The 16,661-nt window shown below is 52.9% G+C and overlaps 1 long non-coding RNA gene across 4 annotated transcripts in view; it reads left to right on the top strand.

Moving 5' to 3' along the window:
- Positions 1-16,661, top strand: part of LOC142599459 (uncharacterized) — a 425,989-nt gene that overhangs the window by 364,961 nt on the left and 44,367 nt on the right. For 2 of the 4 annotated variants that reach the window (XR_012833021.1, XR_012833023.1), the window contains exon 1: positions 8,335-8,574. The exons of 1 other annotated variant lie outside the window; for it this stretch is intronic. This is a non-coding gene — a long non-coding RNA (uncharacterized LOC142599459). One more of the 4 variants, XR_012833024.1, reaches the window with a different exon arrangement.

Genomic DNA, 16,661 nt, shown 5'->3' with positions numbered 1-16,661 from the left:
GCGTGCAGGATTGATCAGCACTATTTCTTCAAAAGAGCCACAAAGTACTGATATTGCTCCACAAACTAACAGGATGAGCATCTCCTGGATTCCGCTCCACAGGCTGCAGAGGGAGGCTCCTCCAGTCCTCCTCCTTGCTCCCTACCCTCTTGGGGACTTTTGGTTCAGGCTTTTGATCAGGGAAAGGTAGGGTGGACTTGGAGATAGCTGGATTCAATAGGAAGTTGTGCAAGGGTCTCTTCTCTTGAAAGCATTGAAATAGTGTATTTACAGACATTATTTCACACTTCATTAGAAAGGTGTAAATCTTGTGAAACTCAGTGCAGTTATTCCTTATTAATATGTCTAGCTGAAAGCAGGATTTGAATCAATGTGTTAGCCGAAAAGGCTGTTTACTCTGATAATTAAGGAGAGTCGAACAGTTAGCCTATCAATAAGAGCCGTGCCAGTCAATTCAATAAAAGATCTCATTTTCATAAGGAATTCAGGTGGAAGACGCTGCATGCTATTCTGTTCCAGAAAAGAATCTAGTAATACTGCATTAAAAAAAAAAAAAATGTTTGAAGCAAATATTTCATTAATTTCACCTATCTGTGATAACATTTTTCATGACACAATAATACCAGTGAATTTTACTACTTGCCGAGGGAGGCACGTTGCTATCAGAATACATCCTGAATGTGTTCAGCTAGTTCAGCTCAAAGGAAACAATGGAGCTTATAGACATGGTAGGCTACCATTCAAATTGGCAAGGTTCCCATTGCAAATATTCCTTCCTTTGAATATCTCTTGCCATCCAAGTCCTACATGATGCATATAATGTAAGCGTTCTCCTTAATGAATCACAAATGAAGAGCAATGTCTACAAGGGAATTTCAGGGGAGGTGTGGGTCGTATCCTGTGTTACACTCAGCGAGCACCTCCGGAGGAGGCGGTGAGAGTAGAGGTCCTGATCCGGAGACTCTTGGTGGGAATATGACCACAGCAAGCTTTGGATCTAGCCCAGAGAGTGCACAGCACCTCTCCAGAGGCGTTCAGCTGTTAGCAGGATAAAACCTCAGCTAAGTGTGCATAAAACTAGTGGCCTTTATGCATTTTTTTTTGTCATTTACGGGCAGTCCTGCAGAACTTGACAAGCCGAGCTTTCTCTGATTAAAGAGCATGGGACGGGACCCTAAATTACCAAAAATAAAATGTGTATTGTTATATATTGCTACTATATGTTTTCTACAGTTTGTATATGAGAAAGTATGATTAAAAGTCGATGAGAGACTGTTTATAAATTTTGATTGCTTCATAATTTTAACTCTGAGCAACATTTTTATCATAATTATAGGCTTTCTTAAAGCATTTATGCAGATTGTTTTATTCAAAAGGGGTTTATTCCATATAAACTCCACTCTTTTATCTCTCCATAAAATCAGTGTGTGAATTCCCAGCAACCAGAACTCCACTAGACAGTCATCACATCAGTAGCAGAGACATTTTCACACAAGGCAACATTCCTCAGATATTCTGAACATTATTTCCCGCTTTCCCATCCCGTGGATATCGTGGTGGTAAATAGTAATAATAATCCTTAGCACATTTGTTACCTCTTTACCTCCCTTTAAAAGCATTAGCAAGTTTATACTTGTAATTCCTTTGTGATATTCCTGTGTATTATGGTAGCCAGTGTATCCATGATTCAGTGGAGGCTTGGGGAGATTAAGTCAGATACCTCAAATCTTCAGTTCGAGGAGACTTAAACCCAGGGATTTAGATGCAGAGCTTCTGTTCATTTCAGTGAGGATTTTGTGTCTAAATATCCTGGATCCCTACAAATATTGAAGTCTAAAGGACTTACCCAAGGCCCTCAGGCTGTTTCTTAATCATTGTTAACATTCAGTTAGTTGCGCGGTGTGAACTGCTTTTGTGGTCTGCAGCAGGGAATGAGTCCATGGCTCCCAGTTCAGATTGGGTCACGTCCATATTGCCTATCAGGAGAGAGCTCCAGAGCAAACCATCCTCTATCCTTCCTCCAGGTTTCCTCACAAAGGATACGAGACATCCGTCCCAGCCAAAAAAACCCAGGATTTCTGCAGTGGGGACAATCGGGGCACCAGGACACTTGAGTGAAGCTTGAGGCAACAAATTGACAGCACAGCTGGACCTAATATAACAGAAAAGCAATTTAACCCACTGGATGAATCAGTGGCAGTCCTGGTAATACAACGGAGGAGCCCAGCAAAAGTGAATCATCTTCACTGGAAGAGGAGCTGAAAGGTTTGCTTAGTTTCATAACAGTCACTGTCTCAGCAAGCCATGCCTCATTATGGTCTTCTCATCCTGATGACCTGAGAAGGCACTTCTCCAGCACTGGAACATCCATGGAGTTAATAGAACAAAATACACCCTCTATTTGCATATACAGCTAGGGCGTCAAATGGACAATGTGCTATCACCTCCTCCAGGAAATGCCAATGTATGTTAAATGTATATAAAATATGTGCAAGCATTTTTGCCATCACAGTGAAAGTTAGACCTTTTGGTGCATGAGCTTGGATGCCCAGAAAGAAACTTCTTAAAGCCATAACATGTTCTAGTGGGCTCAGGACAGTGATGACAGAGTGTCTAAACACTTTGTTCATCAATGAGTTCGCTTTCCTCAGTCTCTTTGATAAGCCGTGAAGCCTGATGCTAAGCCACACTCCATTTTACAGCACTACTTCCAAGTTTAATGATTTCCTCAAATGACTGGATCACGGTGCACTGGGATGACCTGATCCCCAACCCCTACTTTCTACTCACAAGCCACTTGAAAAACTGATTTGCACCTCAGTCTTGGAATGTATATTTTACACTCGAATGGGTCAGACTTCAGACCCTATTCAAGGGGGAGGCAAATCTAAGACCCCAAAAAACCCCAAGAAAACAATTCAATTACTATCTGCTGCTCTAAAATGAAATAAGAGAATCAACACGCACAGGGCAAATACTGAGTTCGGTGCAGCAATGCCATTAAGTCTCACCTGTTGACTTTTATAGCTTGTGGCGTTCATGTTACAGGTCTTGTAGCTTCCCTCCAGTTTCCCTCCAGCATAGATCAGGCGTAATTCCACTGCAGTCACAGGAACCGAGCCCATGGAAGATACAATTCTAGTGATCTTTGTGTTTCCTACCTACAGCACAAGCCCCATTTAATCCTTAAACAGTAAAATCATAGTCATCTTTATTTCCATTTCCCATGTTATTTTAGTCATTTTCCAGCTCTATCATTTGAATTTTGTGCTATAATATTTCCACCCTGAAAACATACTAATGTTAACTTTTGAAGTATGGAAATAGATACAAGTTGAGTGCCTGGATTTATGATGACACTGCAGCTGGAGAGGGTGCGGATCTGTATTGCAGAGCAATTTTAGGACAGTCAGGTTGTCACTGCACTTAATTTCAAGACTTAATAAAACTGCTACACTTGAGGAAAGGCTATATATCTATGTCAATTCTATTTTGACTTCTGAGGTTCGGAACTGTGTTTCTGGCAGTGTGCTGAAAAAGGAACAGCTGTGTCTGTGTTGGAAAGCAATACGATACTCGTACAAGTTTACTGGTGAAAAAAGCAGTCACATTAGAGGTAACAGAATGTCAATTTTTAGGTGGCAAGAGGAGTTTTTTATTATCTATCAAGGATATCAATAAATATTTTTTCCAGATTTGTTGGTCAGTTTCTTGTTTGAAAATAAGGGTCACGGTTTTACCATAGCCCTTCTTTGCAGGCGAATGGGCTGGATAATAGCTACAGGCATTTTTCTGCATGAGGGAATTGAATAAAGACTGTCCACAGCTCCACTCTGGACCCCAGGGACCGACCTCAGAGCCAGCCTGTGTATTTTAACAACCTGCTGCACACCGAAGGAGCAGCCACAATTGACTTCTAACAACTCGGAGGCAATTGTTCCAAAATAAACCCCGCTTTCTTCTTCGAGGATTTTACCCGATGCTAGGCTGTAGTTGGCGTTGTCAAGGCATGGAAGAGAGCTTACCTCGGGGCTGGTGCTTGTGACCCGAGAAGCCCCCAGTAACCCCAGCCTGGAGCACCCTAGGCACCCTAGGGCTGTTGTTTGGGGTTTGGGTGTTAGTTTTGGGGGTTGTTTTGTTTTGGTTTTTTTTTTTTTTTTAAATCTGGGGTTTCTCGTCAAAAAGCAGCAGCAACTTTCAGGTCAGTCCCGAAAGCAGCGTGTCTGCTGTGCTGCCCCAAGAGCCTTGGCAAGGGCTGGGGGCGGCTCTGAGCCCCTCTCCGAGAGCCCGGGGGTGCTACCTGCAGCCCCGGAGCTGCGGCCGGGGGCTGCTGCCGGCCGGCCGCCCCCAGGGAGCGGGGGGGACACCCCAGCCGCCACGGGCGGGGGGCTGCGGGCATTCCCTGCTCCCCGTATTTTCTAAACACCTGAAGCAGGGTTAGCTAGCGTCCCGGGCATTCATTGTCGTTCTGCAAAAGTAAGGGTTGAAAGCCCCTGCAAAACTGCAAACAAACAAACAAATCTGCGAGGAGGAAAAGGCTGTAATCAAGCAACAGAAATTTGGGGAGGAGCGGGGGGAGAGTTCCGAACAAATGGGACTTCAAGGTAACGGACAACAGTAACTGCGTATGATCAATAATCATTCCGTGTGCATTCCTCTACTCATTTAACATCAGCTAGGACCATGCAAATATTGCAACTGAGTACCCGACAAGGAAATCAGCTGAGCATGTGTTTAAACTATGGTTAATTATTAATACGAACAATTATTTTCAATTAAATGTTTTATTTAAACCCTTCATGTCGACTGGTTTAAGAAGATACATGTTTAGCTTCCAAAACGATAAAGTGGGTGCAGACTTATTCTAGGGAATTTCATATCATCCATATAATATCATTCATGCGATGAATTATCATCTTTTCTCTTCTTGCTTCGTTCTAGCCAGCTGAGGCAACGAACAATTTTTGGTATAAATATTTATGACTTTTTTTAAATGTTCAAAGGAAATTTGTCAGGGGGGTCCCTCGAAGCACAGGGAGAAACCACATCTCGGTGAAGAGACGATTCTTGGAAATGTGAGTTCAAAAAGAAAAGCAGCTCGTATTTCGAATAGTAACTGCGGAAGAAATTAACCGTGACTAATTTTTGTTCCTGATACCGCTCCTAATCTCTCTTGCCATGTCCTAGGCGAGTGCCTGCCACCCTTTGCAGCGGGTCTGGCCACCTCCTTGCACGGTCCTTCACCCACCCTGGGGAGGCTGGGGTTGTGCAGCTGCCTGCTCGCTGCATTTGTGGTCTTTCCTTCCTCTGCCTCCTTCTCCTAAATCAAACCCCTCGGATCCCCCGTAGAAAACTGTCCCTGCAAACTCGGACCCTGACGAGCTTTTCCTTCCTTCCTTCCTTCCTTCCTTCCTTCCTTCCTTCCTTCCTTCCTTCCTTCCTTCCTTCCTTCCTTCCTTCCTTCCCTGCCTCCCTCCCTTCCAGCACTTCAGATTTGGAAGGGCGACGGTGAGTTGAGGAAATGAAGATCCCCGGTTTTTCAGTATATACGACAATCAGCCCCTTTCACTGAGCCATCATATTTGTCCTTAATTTCGACTTTCCCAAGCACTGTTCTCATATTCCACTGTTTGAAATGTAGGAAGATTTAGCATAATTTGGAGGTCAGATTTCTAAATAAGCCTACTTTAAATAACAAGCCCACACGGGAGATTGTCAGTATCTCTATTTTGTATACAGTTTACACACTGGCACCGCTTTTTAAAACCCTATATGTGGGTTAAAACTCAATTTTACAACCCCCATTTATATGAGATGTAGGTTTGACATCTGTTTGCCAGAGTGTTTTGCACTTAGCCTAACACCCACTATTAAATGACAAAATTGTGGCAGGCTGTCAAAGCCAGCTGACTGACAGCTGCTCTACTTTACAAAAAAGCCCCATTCAAATATTTGCAGGGTTTGAAGCTTTCTGTAACGCTGTCGCCATTCTCCCCGTTATTTAGCATGTAAAATATAAGTCAAAGTTTTAAAGCTGCTTTCCAAAATGTTGCCATTTTTCCATATAAAAAGAGCGAGCGGTGGTTGCTGGCGGGGATCCAGCGCCAAACGCATTGGATGGGTATTTCGCTGGGTCCCCGCGTTCCTCCTATCTGCACAAACCCGATAAAACTGTCATTTAGCAGCGTTTCTTAATATTGCAGCTAATTAGAGCCGGCGTGTTATTGAAGTGAGAGCAAAAATCCACTTAAAAGAGAGGGGAGGGGGAAAAAAAAAAAATAAATAAAGGGGGGAGGGGGGCCACTAAAATGTTTCCGCGCAGGCAGAGGAGCGCACCCGGGCACGGCGCACAGCGAGACCCCCCCCCCGGGAAAACGGACAGGCTCCGGGGAGGGGACACCGAGGGCATCCTTCCTCCCCCCGTGGGGTGCCCCTTCCTGCCCCCACCTCCAGGGGTCCCTCTGGGGATTCGCCAGCCCAGGGCAGCTCTGGAAGGACGTGCGAGGGACGGTGCTGATGGAGGGCGAGCGCTGTGCCTTGGCCGAGGTGTCTCCCATTTCTAGCCCCACTGATGAGGACGTAGGATGCAGGTCGTTAATACATGCCCGTCCGTTCCCCTGTTCCCTCTCCAAGCGCGAATACGAGTCTGTAAACGGCAACGGTGGTTTAAACTTAAAAGCCAACTGCTTTTTGCTCTAGGATCTCTAATGATTGTATGGGACCGAGCAGCGCAAAATAGCTGGCGAGGTAACCTCTGCGTGCTACGAAGTCTTTGCAGCAATTGCTGGGGTTTATTTGAACCTCGGGTGCCTTCCGCAGCCTTTGCGAGACAAGCAGGGCTCTAGCTGTCAAGAGAATCGGAGGTTAATGGGAGGGGGGAGGTGTATTTATGACTTTATTTTTTTTAATGAGGACTAAGTCCACCCCCCCAATAAAAAGAAGAAGGCGCTCCGGCGACTGTCCCCGGTGTCCATTCCAAGTGCTCTGGCCCCGGCGCGGCCGGTCCCGTCCCGTCCCGTCCCCCCCCCGCAGGGTAAAGGCAGCCACGACCCGCCTGGTCGCTACCGCCGGCTCCGGCAGCCGGCAAAACCCCATCCCGTTCTGCCCCCCTCCTCCTTCCCCGCCACACACCTCCCTCCTCCCGGCACACACGGGCAGGCACACACCCTCACACAGCCGGAGCGGAACAGAAAACGGGTTACTCTCAGCTTTACCTGGAAATCTTTAGCTGATTTGTGTCCATTTTAATAACCTCTATCGACTGTCTTTCCTAGAGCGGTTGTCATGTTGATAGAAAGGGACTGGAAAAGAGTATTAAGGGGAGGGAATTAAAAAAAATGCAGGAAGAAAACTAACGGCGCTATCTAGGAAAGGGGAGGTTATCGCAGTGAGCGGTACAGGGCGGAGGAGAAGGTGCGGACCCTCCGCAGCGATCCCGGGAGGAGAGGGGGAGGCTGACAAAGCCCGGCTCCATCCCGGGGAAAGCGAGGGGAGGCAGGGAGAGGGGGGGAGCGAGAGGGCGGAGGGGGGGGTCTGTGCCTCCCTGGGAAATCCAAGTTTATTGTCAACAAAGGAGTGTCTGGCCGGGCTCGGAGCCTCCGCGGTCCCGAGCTGTCGGGGACCGGCAGGGCGCGGCGGGGGGGACGGGAACGGGGTGCCAGGGGGGCCGGGGTGGATGCGGTGAGGGACAGGCGGAGGCGGGGGGAGCCCCGCGGCGGTCACGGCGCCGCACAGGTGCGGGGAGCAGCACCTGGAGGTGGCTCTTCCCTTCCCAGAGGCATCTCCCCCGGAGAAAGGGGCAGGGGAGAGTGGCCCAGCAGGAGCGGGGAGGGAGAAAGGCAAGGTTAGAGGAGAAAGTGCGTGTGAGAGAGGGAAAGGGGAAGAGAAAGAGGAGGAAGGCTCCGGGCTCCACCTCCCCGCTCGGCGCGGCGCTCCAGCTGCTCTCAAACCAACTGCTCAATTCTATTCACTGCCGCGACGGAACAAAAAAGTGGCTATTTATTAGAATACTTGTTTGGTATTGTTCGGTGCCACACAAAAGGCGTTTCATTATGTTGGGGTGGGGAGAAAAGCCCCTCTCCTTTTTTTTTTCCCCTTTCCTTTTCTTTTTTTTTTTCTTTTCTCTCCAGAGCGAAACAATAACTTGAAATTGTCTTTAAAGTCTTTTCTATCAATAATAAATTTCATTTTCTCCTCTCTCTCCCGCTCTCCCTCTCTCCCCCTCTCCCGTGCAGGGTGTGTGTGTGTGTGTGCGTGTGTGTGTGTGTGTGAGAGAGAGGGGGAGAGAGAGCGAGCGAGCGAGCGAGAGAGCGCGGATGGTGAGTGTGCGTGTGTCGCCGGGCACTCGTGTCTCGGGCACAGCCGCCTGGGAGCTGCGGCTGGGCGAGGGGCGAGGAGGAGTGCTCGCCGGCCCCGCCGCGCTCCAACCGGGTCGCGTAGCCCTGCGCCTGCCCGGGCACGGTCGGAGGAAGGTGTGAGCTAGGCTAGAGGGGGTGGAAAAAAAAAAAAAAAAAAATAATAAGACTGCCCCTTGAGCTGATATGTTGGGAGGAGGCTGGAGCTGGAAGAGCAACTGTAAGTGTGCCTCTAACTTTTGAGGGGGTCTTCACCCTGTCTTGGGAAGGGAGGAGGGGAAGCCGGCGAGGGGAGGGCTTCCGAGTTACTTTTGCTGCAAGGAGGGAAGAGCCGTTTGCAATCACTGGGTTATCGGCTGTGACACGGATTGGGGGGGGGGGGGGGGGGGGGTTGACAGTGTTTTAGGCTGCTCCCCTCCGCCTTCCCGGGGAAGACGCCTCACTGGGTTGTGAGGCGGGAGAGGGAAACGGCGGCCGGGGCCGGGGGCTGCGGGCGGGCCGGGCCGGGGAGGGCGCCGGGGGCGGCGGTGCCCCGGCGCTGCTTCCCGAGCACGCAGCGCTCGCTCCGGTTACACGTTCAAAAATTAACATGTCGGTGCGCGGGTGCCATTTAGTGAAAGGTGTTTTGGGCAAAGAATCAATTTAGCTGTGACTGACCGACGGGCTTGGCTGTATTAATACTGCCAAAAAAGGGAAATCAATAGGCAGAGCAGCCCTCAGCTATTACAACTAATGCCTGCTTAATCTCTGCCCCTCGGAGCGAGCATTCACATGGGCTCTTAGCATTGCTAATGCGGCCGGGCTGAGCACGGCTCCATCTTCCCAGGGAACGAGGGATCCCCGGATCCGGTCCCCTGTGAAGGTGACAGCTGCCGGGACCTTTCGACGGGGAGGCTTCGCCCAGGCTCTCGAAGTAAAGTCCCGGCGAAAAGAAACTCCTGGGGATTAGGGCTACTTGGGGCGGTCCGACCCGGGGTCTCACCCTCCCCGGCTCCAAGGTGGCTGTACAGTTTCCCTCTATTGCCATAAAGTATCGGGATGTTTAAAAGGTGAAATGGATTTTTCCTCTCTTATTTGCCGGTGGTGTTTGGGGTCGATCAACAGGCAATGGAGCAAGGCTGTGCATCTATCGATCAGGGAGGGGACGGGTTTTGGCTGAATCTCTTTTCAGAAACAGGTGTTTAAACATGATAGCGGCTCCAGTCAATTAACCCATTAAAAACCCGTTTTATCGCATTGATTCCCGCAGGCTGCCATAAAAGGTTGTGGTTTGAAAGCCTCTTTGTTAAGGGGGGGTAGGGGGGTTGTGGATGGATGGATGGATGGATGGATGGATTGTGGAAGGGGGGGTGCGCGCAAATTGTCCCCAAATCTACAGTGTCGAGAATGGCAGGCGAATAAGATGCCAAACTACTGTTTCTCGTTTGCCTTCCCACCGAGCCAGGCTGCCCCGGCACCTCAGTTCCCTCCGTTTCCGCCCCGGCTGCTCCCGGGCCCGGCTCCGCGAAGGGGCAGAGCGGCCGCTGCGGGCCCGAGGAGCTGCCGCCACCCCCTGCCCGCCGTGGGCCGCCCGGTGCGCAGCCCCCGTGGCAAAAGTTGACACGTCCCCCTCGGGGAAAGGGGCTCCCGTGGCGGGAGGAGGGGGGGGGGGCAAGGAGACACCCTCCCGGGGAGGAGGGGTCGGGGCGGGGGCGGGGGCTGCCGCCCTGCAGCGGCTGCGGGCTGGGGTGGGTTAGGGGTGCAGCTAAACAGTAGCCCTATAAAGTTGTAAGCGCTGTTATTCCCTAAACAGGACGGTCTATGAAGAGCCTACCCCCCCCCACACACACACACACCCCCCAGCACCTTTTTGAGGTTTGCCAGTGATAGCGCTATAAAATATTTGTTTGCTAAAGGCGTCAGTAGTTGTGTTATTATCCCGCATTACGGTGACTACCAGGGAATCCGTGGAAGGGTGACGTGAAGTATCAGTCAGTGATCTGGTGAAAAACAGATCGGTGAAAATCACCCCTTTTCCAAAAGGCAAATAAGCTCCGGCCAAGTCGCCGGTATCTCCAGTCGGTGGGAAGGAAACCGGGTTCTTCTCTCCTCTTCACTGGGGTTCGTTACCCACCTTCCCATGGCCAGAGTGCTGCACTGGATGGAGCAAGACGTTCCCGTATTTCCTCTGGGTACCTTTAATTTCCAGACCAGCGGTCTGAAATTATTGAGATGTTTCTAGTTTTCCCCTTGTTTGCTGTTTTCTGAAGTAAGCACTGGATGCGACCGAAAAGGTTTGAAATCGTGTCAAAGTGATGTTTTAATCTCATTGAAAAGTGTATTAAAGCAGAAGATGTAATTTGTGGGGGATGTTTCGATGAAAGGAGAGATTGGAGTGGATGATACTTTCACTCTCCTGTGAACCTCATGTCATGTTTATATTGAAGCCTGTGTAGCTAATCTAATTTGCAGTAACAGGATGGCCTGCAAGAAAGAAGCTCCTATATGATTTCATTTCTTTCTGTCCTCGTTTATTTTTTACACAAATTCATTCTGACTTGCCCTGAATGATGCCTCTGCAATTTGGGGATAACTGACGAGGATGCAAACCAGAAATATTTCCTTTATGGTGGTCTAAAACCCACTTCTCCAAGCGATGCGCCACAGCCAGGTTGCCCTCCCGTAAAAGGGATGCCGCACTTTGGCTTGTGAACCTCTTTTTTTCGTGACTGACATGTCAACAGCGCAATTTTAAAGATTAACTTCGTAATAACTCCCGTGTCGTACCAGTCCGACGAGCTCTCCATCCCCGCAGCTCTTCTTTTGCCTTTAAAAGTTTACCGTTACAGAACTAAGCTTTCAAAATATTTTCCTTATGGTAGAAAGTAAATCGCTGGGTAGGTATTTTTTGTCTACAGGGGTTCTCGATTGTTAACTTGTAAAAAGTAAAAAGGTCTTGCCATCCCTCTAGATGGAAAACCCAAACCCAAGAAAATAAGACAGTGCAAACCCTCATCTCCCACGAGATGCTTTGCCGTCTGGTTAGCACGTATTCCCGGCGTGTGCCTTAGTAATAATAATAATAAAAAAAAAAAAAAATTAAAAATCTGAACAGACTTGAAAATTACAACTTTTGTGTAATGTAAAAAGGTGTATTCAGCCTGTTAATTACAGGGGGTTGTGTCATTGGAATGTTATCAATGACCCGTTTAATTTTACTGTAATTACTGACAAAATAAGACAAGGATAGATCACAATACAGAATATTCCTCTTTCGGCACAATATTGTGCTGGAAGTCGAGCTAAACCGTAACATAAACAAACATTTTCGAAAATGGCAAAACTTCGTTAGGACCCCATTCTGCTTTCTCCACCGACTGGTAACTCCCACCGGAGTAAGGATGGGGCCCGTTTCAAGGCGAGGGGCCACTCGTCTATCCTGCAAGGGGCTGGGGGGGGGGGTGCGGGGGGGGCATATCTTTTCTTAGGTGCGGGCTGACCGTCCCACCGAGGTATGCCTCGTCGTTCCTCCTGCAGTGTGGGCCCCGGGAGCCGTGCTGGGAGGTGACAGCCCCCGGCACCGCCGGCCCACCCGCCCGCCGGGACCCACTGTCGCGCTGGGGCGGCCGCTGGCTGCACCGGAGATCAAACGTGCTGGAGATCGATGCTACTTCTTTTAGGCGCAACGAAAAATATAAAGCCTATTCTCAAAGCCAGTAAAAAACTAGAAAGGAAGGAGAGAAAAACAAAAAGGCGGGGATATATAAACTCTTAGGAAAGGGGCGATTTATCGATACGGGGGGGACGGGGGGGGGGGGGGTGATGCAGAATTCCTTTAGAAAAATGGCTTCAGCCGTCCTTTTATCTGACATAATAAATAAATGGAAGTACCTACACGGAGTAGCCGGATGCCCTCCGGACGCTTTGATTTTGTCCAGAGCAGGCTGCCCCTGAGCACACCCCTGTGCTCCGTATCGCGCACCCCCTCCAGCGCCCGGCTCCCGCCAGACGAGCCCCGGCACTAGCCTCGCCGCCCCCGGGCTCGGCGGGCACCTGCCTGCTCTCACTAGGACTTCAGAAACCTTTCGGCCTCGTCTCGTACCCACCCTGGGTGTTTCCCCGCCGTGCCTCCCGCCTTTGCCCCAGGGCAGCCCCGCCGAGAGGTCCGAGCGCCGGTGGCCCGGGCCGCCCCTTCCCGGCGTGCTCCCAGCGCGGCGGTGGGCGACCCGTCGGTTGGGGGGGGGGGGGGGGGAAATACGGGGAAAAGGGCCTGGGAGCCGAGCCGCCGCTCCCCCGAGCCGCTCCGGGGAGCCGCAGCGAGGTCTCACAGCGGGGCCGCCTCTCGGGTCGCGCTGGTGTCGCGACAGCCCGGGCTGCCCGGGAGCGGCAGCCGGGAGCGGTGCGCACCGGGGCGGCAGCAGGACAGCCCTTACCCTTGTCACGCTTCCCGTTGGTTGGCACGGCTCTCCTGGGCGAAGGGGGGAGACATTTCTCGTCAGGGAATTTTAGCCCTTTCCTTACCCCCCCCCCCCCCTTCCCTTTTTCCCCCTTCCCTTTCATTCATAAACCTGGTGGCTATAGACGCAGCTTGAATATTGACGTCTCTTCCCCCAACTGCTCCTCCGTTAACCCAATTACAGAATTCATCAAGAACTGTGTTGAATTATCTCTTTCCATACAGTATCAGCATTAGCCTAATTAAAAGCTATAATGTCTGATATAATGATTAAATCGTTAGCTCTGCTGTAGGGAAGCAATATTTTGTTTTCCCTTCAATTAGAAGCTGATTGAGGTTTTCAGAGCAGGTCAGCTGTGAAATTTGAATTATATGTGTGAGTACCGTTCACAGGGTGAGCCCCTACTCGAAAGCTCCAGAGATTCTCCAAACGCTTTTACCCAGCAAGCTGGGAAAAGACAACCAAACACACAGAGAGCCTGTAGCTGATTTGGGACTGGGGCTGTAGAATCCCCCGAAACAGTTGTTAGTGCTGGAAAAAGAAACTGGGACTTTATTCAGACGCCCTTTTTCCTCCATCCCATCCCGGCCGGGTAGCTGTTCGTGTTCAAAACCGTGATCCCCGAGAGACCAAGTCACCGAGGCAGGAAGGGGCTTCTCCTCCCTCCCTTGCCTGCCCTCCCTGCTCCCTCCCGGTTGCTCGCTTTGGCCGAGCTAACGACGCCCCGGGAGCGAGGGAGCAGTTTGCATTTCGCTCTAGCCAAGCGGGTTTTGCAATAAAGGGCCAGAGGAGCTGCAAAAGATCACACACACACACAGACACACGCGTTTCGGACGGGGCTGGCGAGGGATCAGCCAGCATCTTCCCCGAGCATCTCCCCGGCGCGGGCTGGCGCCCGCCGGCCCCGGCCCAGGGCGAGGGAGGCACGGCGGCAGCCAGCAGACGGCGATCGCCGCCTGCTCCGGGGCGCCGGGCTCGGCCCCGCCAGCCCCCTGCCCCCTCGTCGCCCTCGGGGCTGAGCACGGCGGGGGCACAGCGGGCACAGCGCCGGCCCAGCTTGCAGCGGGCGACCCCCGCCTCGAGGGGCGGCCCTGCCGCCGCAGCCGCCGTGGCGGGGGGGGGGGGGGGGGGGAAGCGCCGCCCGCCGAGGTGCGTCCCGCAGCGCGGACGCGGAGGGGACCGGTGCCTGGGGGAGGCACTCGTGTCTCCAGCCGGCCTGCGAGCGGGGCGGGCCACGTCGGCACTGGCACCCTTCGAGGGCCCGGGGAGCGGCCAGGGCTGCTGCAGGACCTTCAGCCCCCCCCCGGCCCTGCTCCCGGCTCGGGATCTCCTCCCCGCCTCCCCTCCGGCTTCCCTGCAGCGTTCACCCACGCACACACCGCTCCCACCCACCGCCCCGACCCCTCCCTATTCCCGCCACCACCCGGCTCCTGGCTGTTTGCAACTCCACTTTCCTTCGGGGGAAGTCCAAGGACCTCTTATTTCTGGGCGCAGCCCCCTCCTGCACCACCCCAGCCACGCAGACCGCTCCTGGCTTGTTGCCTGGGTCAAACGGCACTCGCCAAAGTCCTTGACTTCGTCCCTCTCCCGCTAGTCGGGATCTGCACTACTTTTGCCATGGAAAAAAAAGCCCCAGTCCGTCTTCCGAGCTGGATTTTACACCCCCCACACCCCGGTCGATATACATCCCCCGGCCACCGGGGAGCGAGGTGCGTCCGGGGCAGAAACAAGAGGGCTCACTCCAACAGCATCTTCTCGCTCCCCCGCTCCCTGTTGGCGTTTATCCACCCTAAAGGATAGTGTTCATGGCGGTTTGGCTGCTTTTAGGGGAGGGAAAAAGCACTCGGGGAGGGGGGGGAAGGGAAGGAAGAGGGGGAAGCCCCGCAATGAGAGAAAACCCAGAAGGGGGTAGCCCCCCCGGGGATTGGGGATGAGCGGCTGCCCCCCGCACCGGGGAAGGGCAGGGTCAGCCTCGGCCGTGGTTTCCCTGTATGTGAGGGGGAGGGAAGTGGGGGTCCATCCCCAATTCCCAGGGATGAAGGTGTGTTCCCACGGGGCCCGCCGGCTCGCAGGGTGCACAGGACTCGTCCGGAAGAGGTTGCCCCACACGGCTTCGTCCCGTTTATTTGTCAGGAGGCCCTTGGGTACGTTTACATCAACTTTCAGGGAAAACTACCGCTAGGGCTTTGGATGGATAATGTGCGAGCCATGTCATTTATCTCGCAGTTTTTACTCCTAATATCTTGGTTTGGCCATGCAAGTGGAAATGCGCCTTTCTGCAGTCACCTTCTCTCCCCTCCCCCGCCTCTCCTACCGCAACCAATTATGTTTTTAATACATCATTTAGCAGTCACAGCAGCCTCGCTTGTTTTGCCCATGCAGATGTGGCAACCCATCAGCTCGGGAAAACATCAGCCAGAGCGGTGTGGGCCCGATCTCCCAATCCCGCATGTCTTTCCCCCCCACCACCATTGCACCCTTAGGGACGACTGGAAGGGGAACAGAGTGCCCCCGAAAGCATCCCCATCCGAGCTAACAGCAACGCTCCAGCTGAGCTTAAAGGGCCCAGAACCAGGCCGAGCCTTCAGCCGTCAGAAACGGAGAGGTGCTTTCCTCTCCTCAGCAAAGGCGGATTATCGTGATGAGATCACTATTTCATGACGAGTCGTTGGGGGGGGGGGGAAGTCTAATTCTAGCCCAGTGCCTAAGGCTGGTGCTTTGTGCACGGTGAGCACTCCTCCTGCAGAAAACTTCTGGTGGTGACAGTAACTGGGGGAGCTGCAGTGTGATTCCACCCCTTGGATGGCCACTAGGGTCAGGAAAATTAACATTCACGGACCAGGAAAAGAGCAGGGATGCCGTGTGTCCCTTTTTCGCACGGCAAAAGACGATAGGGGTGGCAGTTTATGCGCGTGGGTATTTGTGTGACGGACCGGTCGTTCCTATGGCTGCAGTTAAAGATTACAGCGTGAATTTCAGTGCAGACCATTTTCTCCCCTCTGTAAAATAACAGTAATCTGTCTCACAGGCCAGCCAGGGCACAAAGATAGTCTTCTAATATTTTAAGGGTAAAGCAAGTCATACGCCTGTACTTACTTCGTACAAATATAACATGTTTCCCTGTACCTTCATTAGTCTCAGATGATTTTAACTCCCCTGGGACTACGTGGGTAACGACCGCGTTCAACCCCAGCCTCGCACCCGGGCCTAGGCCTGGGAGCAGTTTTAATGCTGGGGAGAGCCGTCTGCCCCTGCCCGCCCAGGGAGCCCCGGGGAAACCTCCAGAACGGGTGAAGTCCCCGGAAAAGGCGCGTTTAGGTGCCGCCCGCACCACTGCAGTAGCGCCGAGGGCTGCCCGGCCCGGGGCGGAGAGCCTGGGGTGCCTCAGCCTCCCCAAACACCGCTCTACGGCCGTCTAACTATCGGGCGCGCCCGGCGGGGACGGGTCAGCCCGCGGCGATGCCCGGGGGGGCCGGGGGACGGGGGGGGCCGGGGGCCGGTGCCCCCCCGGGGCCACAGCGCGGGGCGAGACGGGGGCGGGGGCGCCGTCGGCGGCCGCGGGGCGGGGCGTGCCGTGACCCCCCCCCCCCCCCCCCCCCCCACCTCCGGGCGCGGCGCGCCCCGCCGGACGTTACTGCTCAGCGCGCGCCATGCAAATCGCCGCCCGGCGGCGCGCCCCCATTGGCCGCCGCCAGGCGATTTAAGGCGGGCTCGGCGCGCCCTGTATGGCTGCAGCGCCGCTCGCCCGCGCGCGCCCGGCGGCTCCTCCTCTCCCGGCCCGTCCCGTCCCGCCCGGGCCGCGGGAGGGAGACCACCGCCAGCAAATTACCGTGCCACCGCGCCCCGGCTGCCGGGCTCGGCGCTTGTTTTG

Source organism: Balearica regulorum, chromosome 1 (assembly GCF_011004875.1).
Source record: "Balearica regulorum gibbericeps isolate bBalReg1 chromosome 1, bBalReg1.pri, whole genome shotgun sequence".
Classification (NCBI taxonomy): domain Eukaryota; kingdom Metazoa; phylum Chordata; class Aves; order Gruiformes; family Gruidae; genus Balearica; species Balearica regulorum.
This window is presented reverse-complemented; position numbering and strand designations above follow the sequence as displayed.